The sequence below is a fragment of the Pistacia vera genome, unplaced genomic scaffold (assembly GCF_008641045.1).
Source record: "Pistacia vera cultivar Batoury unplaced genomic scaffold, PisVer_v2 Contig338, whole genome shotgun sequence".
Lineage (NCBI taxonomy): Eukaryota > Viridiplantae > Streptophyta > Magnoliopsida > Sapindales > Anacardiaceae > Pistacia > Pistacia vera.
In genome coordinates, this window is record NW_022196155.1 from 811,126 (window position 1) to 824,874 (window position 13,749).

At 33.1% G+C, this 13,749-nt stretch overlaps 1 long non-coding RNA gene across 1 annotated transcript; it reads right to left on the reverse strand.

Moving 5' to 3' along the window:
* Window positions 1-1,729: 1,729 nt before the first annotated feature.
* LOC116138098 lies at window positions 1,730-7,849 on the reverse strand. The gene is made up of 4 exons (XR_004129262.1): window positions 7,029-7,849; window positions 6,809-6,887; window positions 2,715-3,438; window positions 1,730-2,139 (listed from the first exon to the last, which is right to left on the reverse strand). It is a non-coding gene; the product is annotated as an uncharacterized LOC116138098 (long non-coding RNA).
* Between the last annotated feature and the right edge of the window lie 5,900 nt (window positions 7,850-13,749).

Sequence of the window (13,749 nt, forward strand, 5' to 3'; positions counted from 1 at the left end):
TTTTCTCGAAGGAATCTACTATTTGCTGCTGGTGTCCTCTCAAAATAATGAAGCAGAACCGGGCTCAAAGGAATTCAATGATATTGAATATTGATATAATCAAAATCATGATTTTAAATTCTTGTGTATTGCTGTAGTAAAATCATAATTTCTTGCCCTCTTTCGCCATTCCATCTGTAACTCATAAAATTTTGTTAAATTTAATGAGTCTTAATTTGCGTGGTACTCTCTCACTCTATTACGTAATTTTTTTATGATGTGTAAAGATGCTAGATAAGACCACGTTGTTGCGTACATTAAATAAAAAATTTATACAAAATCGCTGAATTATATAACAAGAATTCCATGTAAAATTCTATTATTTAGTGGATTTTAGATTTAGTACAGGAAAAGAAAAGAAAAGAAAATGTTGAATTGACTGGTTCAAAAGGCCTGCATTAGAAGGGTCAATTATATAAACAAAAAGAATCAATCCATCCAGAGTACTGGAGAGGACAGTGACATTAGTGATGAGACCGAGAATAATTATGGTACAATCTAATAATTTTCCCGCCATGTATAGTACATTGTCACATCATCATTTTATTTCTGACTTGCAAATAGTTATACATACTAGTATTTGTTGTTTATAATTAATATTTTCGGAAATTCAAGTCCTTCATCAATCATGCAACTTCTTTTGAAGCACCAGCTGCGCCTGCAATTACAAAACTCACCATAAATTTAGAGATACTGCACTCTTCAAGTTTAGCATGGAAACCCACATTTTAACAAAACTATATCGGCATATTCAACGTCTTTGTATTTGTAATGCGAAATCTTGGAGGTACTTCAAAATATGACAGAAAAGACATAAATAATTTTGCCCTAATACTAATAGTTTCTCAACTATACATATTACAGGATTGCGTTTTGAGTACTTTTTTTTCGCGTATTGACCATTTGACCTACCCACCCCACTACATCTTCTAAGTTCTTGACAGCCCATCTTTGTCGAACAACAGCCTCACACCACTAAGTCCTGTTGCATTCTATAATGTTGCCTTGCATTGAACTTTAGCTATTAGAAGTTTGCTCAAAGTGCCATGAAGATTCGCTATATAAATCATATCTCACAAGTATAAACAGCTACCCAAGCCGCTGCAGATTATTCGATTTTTACAACAGAATATCATTGAAAAACCACGACGACATTTTTGATTTAGCAAATGTTTACCAGCAAACCTTTGTAAGGAAGCATCTAAGTAGTGCTAATTCAGGAAACCTCAAAGGCATCAAGTAATCAAATTACTAGGAAGAATATCATTGGAAAACCTCTACTGTAAAGGTCACAATTAACCATCAAAAGTCTTCCAGTTATAATTTTGACAATTCTGGAGAGTGCAAACTCCCGTGCTTAGGCAAAACCATAACAGTCAACAAAAGTGACAACAATACATCTCACATTTTTTATAGTTCTTACACAGAAATTTTTTTAGAGAAAGCTAAAAGGTTAAACACATGGAGTCAGAGAAAAAAAAAAAAAAAAAACATTTTATCTCAGCTTCTGGGATAAGGATTTAAGACCCACAATTCGAATAATATCTCAAATTTATTTTCTGTAAGTAATGTGTTACCCTATGCGGTACTTACTACATGTAAATGATTACATAGGATGACACTTAAGAAGAGAAATTTTGAAACTTTATTGTGGATGTGTAGTCTAGCTTTGACACATAATTTTTAGATGAGAAATTTGAAATGCTACTCGAGATTCCTTATGAATAATATAGTACTTGATTGCAGTATTCTTCCAATTTCATTCAATGAGATACCTCTCTCTATGCACAGAATAAATGTGTAAATGAGAACTTAGAGAAGCTTTCACCTACAACCAAAACGACAATAAGAAAAGCTGTCATCCTTATCAACAGATCCTCAGTACCTAAAGTAAATAGGAATTAGAGCTGTCAGAATTCAATGCCGTAAAGCAACTATTTTTGACCATCTGAAACATTTGCATGCCCAACAGACATTGATCAGAGGAGCCCCACTGCATGTAAATAGATGTGTAAATGCAAAATCTAGGTCATTAAGCTTTGAGATCTTTTTCAGAATAAAGCACCACATTCCTTTGCACCTGCTGCTTTCATCTACATCCTGAAGATAAATATGAGACACATTATTCATGCACCAAATAAGATAAAATCTCCACAATAGTACAACAAATCTGCACTCAAATGCTATAAATACAAATCTGGGTTCCAGTTCCTTGGTCACAGAAAAAAAGGAAGTTGATTAAGCCTTAAAATACTATGGTGGTCAGTTGCGTTGAGCATATAATCTGGTAAGGTCATGAAATAGTTTTCTTGCCATATCCTCACTGCATTGCAATTGGCAAAATTCCACAAAAGAAGTGGCACAAAGGTACATAGCAGATAAATTAAGAAACATAATAGGGAGAGAGGCATAAACTCAAAGGGTCTATGACTCTATCATACTATTTTTGAATTCAACCTTTGGGTATCAATGATCCCATCTAAGCTGGATCACAGATATTGGATCTGTTATGTTCTTGTATTATTTGAACACGATTCACTTAAGCAACAAGTTCATTTTATCAAACAAAAGTATACTCTTACATGGAAGGTTGCTGTATCTATTAATTACTCAAAAGAGTAAACACAAATCATAATATCATCAATAAAATTCTTGCCTTCAGACCCTTCTAATACCTTAAAAGTGGTGAGCTCTCCCCACAAGGTTTCTTGGTTTTCATTTGAGAAATCCAAATGGTGTACCCACTAGCTGAAGCTGCTAAAATAAAATATCAATTCCGCTGCCAAAGTGAGAATCAGGCTTCTGAAAATTTAAGGTTAACCAAAGATGTGACTTAAACAAAACAAACTCATATATAAGAGGGTAGAATTATTCATATCTCAAGTAGAACATTGTAGTATTTGAATCAGAAAAAGACCGCAGGTAAATCCTATCAATCGCCAATAAATCCACTTGACTCTTTGATTATCCAACTTCACACAGATAAAGAGAACTCCTAAAGACCATTTTCCCTACTTCCCCTTAATCCAAATATATTCAATGTTACATTCAGACAAAACTTTTTATTATATCAACACATTCTTTAGATAAATATATCCTTAATTACCATGCACTAAAACAAGTAAAATTTCATTTTTATACTTTTGAGTATCATGTTAAACGTTTTAATTAAGAAAACCAAATTCAGTATTTATAACTGTGTTCTCACTCAATGGTCTTTATTGATCACCAGTATTTATATCTCACAAGCTCTAAAACAGTCAGTCTTTATGATCACAAGTTACAAACTCTAGCAACATACGTCATACTAATCTTCAGTCGGAATCCAACATTTCTGTCGTTGGTGAAGAACGTACTCCAATGCTAAACATAGGGGCTCAAAGCGTAAGAAAATGTTACCTGCATCTTACCTCATCAGACAAGGAATGATTCAAATTCATAAAATGTATAAAGAAAGCACTGACGGATTTGAATTATAGAAAGTTCTTTCAGCCAGCTAAAAATTGAGAGCTACAGCTACCTAATGACGCAAACAACAATTAGCTGGGTGCAAAAACTTTAAAAAATTGCTCAAGGGATCTCATGATATAATCTATTATGGCATAAAAGGAATATTAGAAGTAAAACATAAAAGAAAGCACTTTTGATCATAGCAATAAATCACATTGATATTCTATTTTGATATCAATGACAGACTTACAGATCAATCACAGTCGCCTCGGAATCTATCAACAACAACTAATGAACAATAAAGTGTTGATTTTACATATTACCAGTGGAAATAAAGCCATGCCATAAGCCTCCTGGACAGAGGTAATATTCCTAGATTCATTTATCAATTGCCATATTTGTCAAACCTGAAAGTACAGTTTAATACCAGATTAAACATTGAGGAACCATCATATGTGTACTTAAACATTCAATGATCCACTTTAACTTATGAATACCTAAACTTAAACCAAAAACTTAATTACAAAACGAAAAGATGCATGCAGATGGTAAAAAATAAAATCTTCAAAAGAAAAATAACTGGACTATAAGAAACTAATAAATGAAGTCACTGATGTGAACTTGCTGTCACTGATGGATAGTTGTATGAAAGCCCGCAAAAAACCAGCTTATTAGTCACTCTCCTAATTTCTAATTTAATAGTTATTTGAATAAATACATATATACACACACATCAAATATGTGTATATTCTAAGTTGCTTAATTTCACTTTGACGCTCAGCCACTTGTTCTAATTAACTCAGAATCTTAAGAATTTCAACAACACCTTCAGTATGATGATGCAGCAGGATATCTGGGTACTTGCTGGGTTGTGCAGGTCTTTTTTGTTGTGTAGGATGTTTTGGGCAGTGGAATATTGTTTAGCATGTGTATATAAGTTGGCTTATGCTGCCCGTATATAGGGGTTGTGTGTTGTAGTTTTTGCAGCAGTCTTAAGGTTTTTTCTCTTCTCCTTTTGATTGCTTACTGCTTAGATGCTGGGCTCCAGGGATGGTTTCCATTCCTTGCTGCTCCTTTTTGTTTTCAGTGGCTCTTGGGCATGTCCAAGGGCTGGTTGTAGCTTGTAATTGTAATTCATTTATTCTTTATTCCAATTACCAAGTTTACCTAAAAATAATCAATCTAAAAAATGGATTAAGCCTTTCATATCATTTTTCTAGAACACAAACCTGAACCATTAGTAGTAACTAGTGAATTTCAGAAGTAATAATTCTAAAACTAAAGGGAAATATACACTTCACATAAATCACAACCATCACAATGAACAAAAACTGCATCACGGTATCTTTTCCTTCTCTACACTCCATTAACAAGAAAAAAAAACAAGGATTTTTAATATAATCTACCAGTAATGGGCTAAAAAAATTATTTTTGTAATGTTAAAAACCCGTATTTTCACACTTTCCATTGATCAAATACATGTTTCCAAGTATGTAATTCTAGCTCATACTATATTTTTATACAACATTTCATGGATTTGTTTACCAAACAAGGAAGATATTGGTGATCAAACACTTAGAAAGCCGAATATAAATGTAAAAATAATTAGTAGAGTCAGGCATTGCCTTGAAAAGAACAATCGACTTACATGTTAATTCTCCATTAATCGTCATCATCCAATTACTTTAACTCTACTTCAAATTATATCCAACCACTAATTACTTTCAAGGTTTTCATACCACTACAAGCTCTAAATCCTTTTGAAAACAACTAATATATGATTTATTTATTTATTTATTTGAGATGATCTCAATACATATATGTCACCCCCAAATAATACATAGATACAAATGCACACATTGTCAACAATGTATTATAAATAAAACAATCTAAGTGGTTGACATCCTCGATTAATGCAATGCTTGAAGATAAGGATGAATTATTCAATGAAGATAAAAGGTTAGTTGATGTGTTTCTATCCTGGAAGCTTCAAACCAAGTCAATTTACTAAAATATACAAGAACATAAAACCTTTTAATATGACCAAATCTTTGATGAAACTTTTATACATAAGCTAATAATGTGTCCTATAAGAAACTAATTAAAACCCCAAAACGTTAAGGGAAAGCATATTTACAAATTTAAAATTAATAAAACTGCATGTGAAAGGCATATATTAACGGAACAAATACATAGAGCAAAATGTTAACATCATAAATTCAGAATAGTAGAAAATGCTCACTGGCAATCTCAAGTTCAGTAAACTTAACATATGATTGAAAACTAAATCAGGCAACTTGAGAAGAACCACTACATATAATTAATTTGAGTCATCAGTATTATGTATAGATGATTTCCCTTTTTCATCTCAGGAGCAATCAAAGGCACAAATCAACATGAGAAATGGAAGACAAGAGAATCATTTCCCCACATAAAATAAATATGTATGACAGATATTATAGCTGTTTTATCATATTCTTAACAAAGAACCTGCACATAATTACATAATAAAAGATAAAATGTTACTGGATACAATTAAATTAAACATTTTTCTCACATTATGTACATAAATAACAAGGGAATGATTTCAGGTAGCACAGGTACTGTAAACTCAGAGGAAATTATGATGCAGATGTATAAACTGTTTAATTAATTACGATACTTAACTTTAAACCAGTCAATTTTATGTTAAGTGTTCAAGATAACTCTTGTTATATCATAATTGTTATTTCGCTAAATAACTTACATGCGAACCCGAATAAAACAAATTGTGCCGCTGCAAAATCTGATAATCCTCAAGATCTTGAAATTCACTATTTGTATTACCAACTAGCTGGCTATTTCGAGGAAATCCCTAAACCTGATTGATAACTCATCAATTAAAGTAAAAAATTTCCCATGGTAAATGGATTTATGGTTCTTTAGAGCACTCCACGACTCTGCTACAAAACATAAGAACAAGAAGAATAATAGATGCAAAATTAACCTCTCTTTCCCCTTCTACACTCGATAAGTGACATCAAATCACAATGAAAACTCATCTACTGACATTAAACGTTACTTTGCAATACCAAATAATTATATTTTTGGTCAAATCATCAACACCAATAGGCAAAAGCAGTAGAATATTAGGGTTCCATTATTAAAATAGCCAATTTGATTGAGATTACTAGCGAGTAGATTCTTGTTAGATTCAGGTGAGAACAGACTCGAATCGGAGTGTGCATCATCGCATGCGCAGGAAATTAAAAAAAAAAAGAAAAGGGAAACGCTTAAGAGGATGATAATAGCATGAAGAGAAGTAATGTAAGGACCATACTAGCTAGATAACGTGAATGGTCCCATGCTAAGCAGAGTTTTGCCGCAAAATCCGCACAGTAATCACTAATTAGGCGTACCTTCACACAAAAATATCATCAAAAGTCACGCTTTCAAGCTGTTTAGCGTCATTAAATATAAGATTATAGTAATAATCAAATTCAAATGAGTAAAGACGAAAAGAAATAGACACACTAGAGTTGTCATGATCAAGCGTTCACCATTTTTCTCCTCCGTTATCGTATAAGGTGGTGTTTTGTCTTCTTTCTTCAACTCAACACAGTTGATATAGAGAATGAGAGAGGCGAAGAAAAGAGTGGTTGATTTGGAACAAAAACAGGCCAAGAACTGAACGAAAATAGATCAGATTCCGGCACTGGAAGCTGACAGAAAGAGAAGTGAGCACGCAAAAGCAAAAGTATAGCTTATACAAGTGCCTCTGTGTGCTCACTCTCTTCTGTCAATTTCTATGTTCCAAGAATGAAAATAAAAGAGAGAAATGAGTAAAGATAAAAGTGAAGATAATGCTTTCCATAAGTAGAAACCACCAACCACACACATAGACATCTACCCTGAACACACATATAAAGAAAAAAGGGAATTTATACGCACAAAAATGAGTCAGATCTGAGCACACAGTGTGACCCAATTAAGGAAAGATACCAAAAGGCTCCATGAACATAAAATCTAACTCTTTTCAGTAATGACTTAAGGGACGATTTTGATTTTAGGGTTTTTTGCAGGCCAAGAACAACAAAAACAAGAGAATTTATAAAAAAAAAAGAAGGAAAAAACCGAAAATAGTTTGTTCCTTCCTTTATCTTATTCTCTATAATTGGCCATGCTGAGTCTTGGGTTTTTTTCTTTCTCTCTCTCTCATGCAGGAGGTACAGGTGTCGGTGACATCGTACAAAGTGTCCTTACTTTTTCTGAACAAATCGAACAGTGTCGACGGCGACCGCATACATAAGGACGAAAGACCGTAACTACCAAATAAAAGCCACAAATAGAAAGAAACCAAACCCATTACAATCTCTTAAAGAGATAACATTAATGGAATCACTTCACTACAAAGACTCTAGCTTAATTACTTTGGCTTCTTATCATGTTTATGATGAGAGATGAGTTGGCTACACCGCTTCAGTGTATCTTATAGAGTTTGAGCGCGTGTATTAGGGCGTGGGGTTCTTTTTGGGAACATCAACACGAAGCATTTTCGAGAAAGGGTAGAGATAAAGAGATAGAGTGGCCAAATTATACTAATATTTATAAAGAAAAAAAGTTTTTATGTTTCACGGTACATAGAGATTATTCTTTGGCTGAGATTTCTCTAGGGTACGCGTCTCTTTCATGGACTGATGACCTCTGATTGATTTGCAACCGTTGATTAGACTTACTTTAAATCTCACTATCTGCCGTCCGATTCCAATTAAAATACTGGTTGGGGTGGTCCGTCTGTTTGTTTGTGGTCTTCTTGGAATTTGAGTTATGGGACAGCGCCATTTGAGGAGACAACCCATCTGTATATCAAACTCAACCCATAAGAGGGCGGGCCTTCATTTCTTCATCTAAAACAAGGGGGCAAATATGTCAAATAATCCCCTCAATTACTGACGTGGCGATATCTGCTTCTGTGCGGCTCGAGGAGGTATTAACTAGGGTTCGGTGGTCAGATTAAACAGCTAATTAATGAGACAAACGTGTCGAACAGTGATTGGTCAGTAAAAGAGATTCACCTTTCGTTTGGGGTTAAGACATAAGATAAGAAACGGCTCTGTGTTTTTAATTGATTGTACTGTGTTTTATTTTGTAAATCTAAGCTGTAGCTATCAAGTGCATAAGTTGAAGTTAAATAGTACCAAACCGGCAGTGCATGTTTTGGCTTATGGATAAAATGAAGCCTACGCAGGCAAGAGTTGTACTATTTCCACCGAGCTATGCACATTCTAAGAAAGAACACTCTTACTGATTATGACCCCACGTGCAAAATAATTTTTTCAGTAATTATATATGGATTAAATTTAATTTTGTCTAAAATTATTCAGGTTTGAAATATAGTTATTAGGGAGAAGAAGAAGAGATCAGCTGTGGAAATATTAGAAAATGGAGGGTTTAATAGTAATCTAGAGTAAGTTATGTTGGAATTGCCAACCACTTCAACAATAAGAGGTTCATTTATAAGTAGTGACGCACATGAGGTTAATATCATGAATAGTTCTTGTAGGATTTTCTAAGAAATAGGATTAGGTTTGACTTAGGAATACGAATCCTATTAGTTTTAGATTTTAGGTTTCTCTCCTAAAACATAGCATATAAACACATTATTCTCTTATATGAGTGATATAGAAAATCATAACAAATACATTAATTGCAACGAGAGAGGTAAAGAAATATAGAAATAATATTGACTATGCTGGACGTAGCCTGAATTTAGATAAACTAGAATAAATCGCATCAAGATCTTTACATTAAAATACTGGTTGAGGTTTATATCATAATATTGACTAGAATAAATCATAGCAAATACACATTATTCTCTTTTTTGTGTATGATTAGTTTTAGTTTGATTCCATTCGCTGTTTAGTTCTTTCAAGGTAAAGATATTGATACTTGATTTTGACACCAACGACTCGCACATGCAAAGTGCTAAGAGAGTCTTAAAAATTACACGTGATGGATTCATGAGATTTGAATATGGTGCTAAGATTATATATGTTTGCAGAAACATAAATAAAGGATTGACAAGAAAGGTTTTTATAGTAGTTCAGAAGCTTAAATCAAATCGTACATCCACTGTTATTTTATTATTCTCTGACTATTTTCATGATATTGCCTGTAAGGCGTACAAAGATGGAGAAATACTTTGTTTACAGAGAGAAATAATGAAGCTCAAATGTTTACCTAGCTCTCATCTGCCCAGCCTCCCTCTTTTACGAAGAGAGGTGCCCATTTATACATATTTGAGGTCAATGTAATAAGTGCTTTTGCAAGCTGCCTTAACATATAAAGAGCTCTCATTCGTCCTTATCTTAAAATGAGATAGGGTTGGTATAAAATATCTTTGAGACGGTATTGACTTGACAGCTAGTACAGTTTGTCTTTTAGGCACTTATTGAGCTAACATCAGCGTGATTTTTTAGGCATAACAAAAGATATTCTTCTAAAATGTAAATTTAAAATTTAGATTTCAATTCTCGTTAACAAAGCAAAGAGTAGCAATCGTATTTTCTGTAAGAGTTAAGTAAGGTATACATATATATTAATTCTAGATTTAAAAATAAATAAATGAACAAATTATACTATCCAGAAGAGAGACTGCTGTATATGTATTTATGCAAGAGAAGAAAGAAGAAAATAGGGAAAGAAAAAAAAAAAAAAGGATGTTGCATTATGTGGAACATTAGTTATGGTTGTTCCAAGAAATGGGTGGCAATTGCTAATTAAAATATAAATGTTAGCGGTTCTTTCTAACTCCAAGAATCGGGATCTCCTCACTGGACAAACCTTATATCAAAAGTTCAATTGTGTCAAAATTCGATGTACAATTTGTTTAGATCCAAGTCCAACCATTCCTGTAAAAGAAAACATTCAAACCCTGTACAGTGCTAAAACCTCTTACTATTCTTGAACATTAGCGTTTAGAAACAAGACTTAAACACTTAATCTTTACATACATATATAATATAAGGAGAGAGTCTGTATTAAATATCATAAATTCATAATTAACAGTTTCGTGAAAGAGATTATACATTGGTTGACTTTCAAAAACATTTCTATTTTGGGATACAAATTAAAGAAGGGTACCTAAGATCGTATTGATTTCACATGGCCCTAATCATGGGAAATATAAATTACAAATTCTGATGGTCAAATTCATTTACATATTCCCAGTCCCACCAAAGATATCATACTACCATTCATTTAAAATATTGGGATCTATTCGTTTAAGAAATAAAATATATATAATATACTTTATAGAATTTGATTTTGTTATATACTGTATATTGTTCTATAGGATATAGTCATTAAGATAATAAATGGTTAAGATTAAAGATATCATCTAATCAAACTGATAAAACAAATAAATAAATTGAACATCCAAGATAAACATTAGGATATTGGGAATCAAGATCGATATATATGAATATATATATGCAAGCCAAGAACAAATCACATTGAAAGAGAAAAAATATTATGTAATTTATTATATAAATGACACAAGAAGGAGATATATAGTACAAGATCCCTCCTCTGAAAAGACAAAAAAATATGTAAAAGAAGAAAATAAATTCAGAAAATCATTAGCACTTGTGCAAGGATGGATAGGAGCATGCTTCCAATAATCAGAGAGTAAAAATGGATAAAATAAGAATGGAATTAGTATATAATAAATACATAAACAGACTGGAAAAGTTTAACAGGATTTATGGGAAGCAGAGACCACGCTCTTAAAGACTCAAATATGCCCCACTCCCACTCCCACTCTCATCTAACTTTTCCTTTTCTCATTTAAAATATTTTGACAGCTTTAGGTTTCATGAAGCCGAAGGGGCCGCCCGCCCGCCCGATCTGCTCATCATCTTCATATATGCAACTAGCAGCAAGGACCACTCATATTTCCAAGACGACCCCATTCATAGCTTGCTATTATCCTACTCTCATAACAAAGAAAATACTTCAATTTTCTTTTGCTTATTTTCATCACGCTTGTTGTACTCTAATAAATATATTATCCTGACTAGAATCATCCATCTTTACTTGATTTCTCGAGGCTGCAGGCAGGCCTGAGCCTGACCATCCAATAAATAAAGTATTATCCGTGTTCAAATTTTGTTTTGTTTTGAATAGAGATTGCTGTAAAATTGTAGGAAATTTTTGTTTTTCATCTCTTGTTGTATGTCTTGAAGACAAGATTTGTGATTGCTTCACTCCTAGCCTCACATTCCACGTTATTAGGACTTTTTTTGTCTATCAATTTGGTCAAGTTGAGGAATACAACCCCATGTGACAAGTCAGTTTGGATTCAATTCACATTTCAAGGGTGGGGTATGTTTAAACTTTATTAATCTAAAGCTGCCCTTCTCTTGTAATTAAATCTCAGTTTATCAAAACGTACATTAAGTTAATTGAATCCTTTCTGCTAGGTCTTGGGATGCTAATGTTTGAGCTTAATCGGGGTGATACAATTAACCATGTCCATGTGTTTGGAATATTAGGTTAATACAATTAGATTAATTAAAAGTTAATTTTCTTCTCTCTTGCCTGGGAATGCTAGTACATGAATCTGGGCACTGAAGGGCTTCTTTCTTCTTCTTTAATACTGTATAGATAGGTCTACCTGGTCAGCTGGTCTGAATTTATGATGTGGACTAATGTGACTGCTTACCTTTCGCAAACGGCAAAGTCCCAAAATCATTGAATTAAAGTCAAATCAGATCTATTATCTTTTTGACTTGTTAATTGTAGTAGCTAGCAAGTACTAGTAGTTGCTAAACTGTTTGCTCCTTTCCCAAACGAGGAAACGACTTTTTCCCACCTAAATAATGGTTGAATGACACTTTTCCACGCTAAAATAACAGTTTGAGGACATTTTTTCACTATTGACTTTTAAAATATTATTTTATTATTCAAATTTATATTTCAATGATAAATAAATAACAAACTCGGTCTAAACTGTTAGAGTTTTTGAAGAAAAAAGACCAATTAATCTTTTGGTGATGGAAGGTTGAATTTTAGTGGTTTGGATTAATTTGAATTTGGCTTAGGATCTAGGAGGGGCAACTGTTCAAACCCTAATCGCTCGATTATTGTTGGTGTTTGATGGGGTCGATAGAAGTAGTGTTTGAAGGGTTTTGGTGAATGGTGATAAAGGAAAAAGAATGATAATGGAGTGTGGTCGTGACGATGTTGGAATTAGAAATAGAATATAAATTTGAGTAATAAAATGGTATTTAAAAAATTTGTGAGTGAGAAAATGTTATTAAACTGGGTGGGAAAAAGTCGTTTTCTCTTTTCCAAATTCATTCATACAATTCAAACGCACGTTAAAAAAGAACAGTGGCAAATTAATATTAAACAAGGATTGTGTTTAGCTAAGATTGCCTCAGCACCAATGGATTTTAGGTTGTGGACAAAACAAAAGGAAGGTTGATGATCTTTCATCAACCATATCTTTAAGCTTATTTCAATTTTCAACTCTTCTCCTTTAAAGATACCCATATGACGTTTGCACTTTAGCAGTAACATTTGACTATACAAATAATAAAGAAGGAAGGAAAGAAATTGGATTTTGAGTTTCAACTAGCATCCATCCATCCCCATCCATCATCAAACAAAAGACAACCCAAGTGGGGGGCAAAAACAAAGCAAGTAGATGAATAGATCTTTTCATGTGGGGATTGCGGCCTTAGTCATCACCATTAAAGTTTAAGAGATCATCATCATATCATATAATATAATATCAAAAGAATCAACAATAATATTAGCTATTTGGACCTTGTAATCTGATAGCTAGCACGCATGCACCAACGTAATATTTATGGTAGCAAGCAAAGTCAGTTCTATTATTAGATTGATAATGCGCAGGCTGATGCAAAATAGTGGTATAATTACCATGATCGTAAGTGCTCTTTTCTTTCTTTTCTGGGTGGCCTAAGATAAGATTCTTTGCGTGGAATCACTCCAAAATTTGACTTCATTTTACTCTTAAATACTGCTGCAAGTAGTCAAATCAAATCCATGCATGTGATAAAGGGATTTGAAGTCGGTTTGGTTGAAATGGACAACAGGGTTGATAGATTCTGCTCCCTCAGAGAACTTTGTATTAGGTGGATCGTATCCTTTTTTCTCTTTTATGTGATCTGGGATTTGATTAATTAACTGAGATGACAATATTTAGCCATCAAATTAATCAACCATGCTAATGCATGGATGTAAAATTAC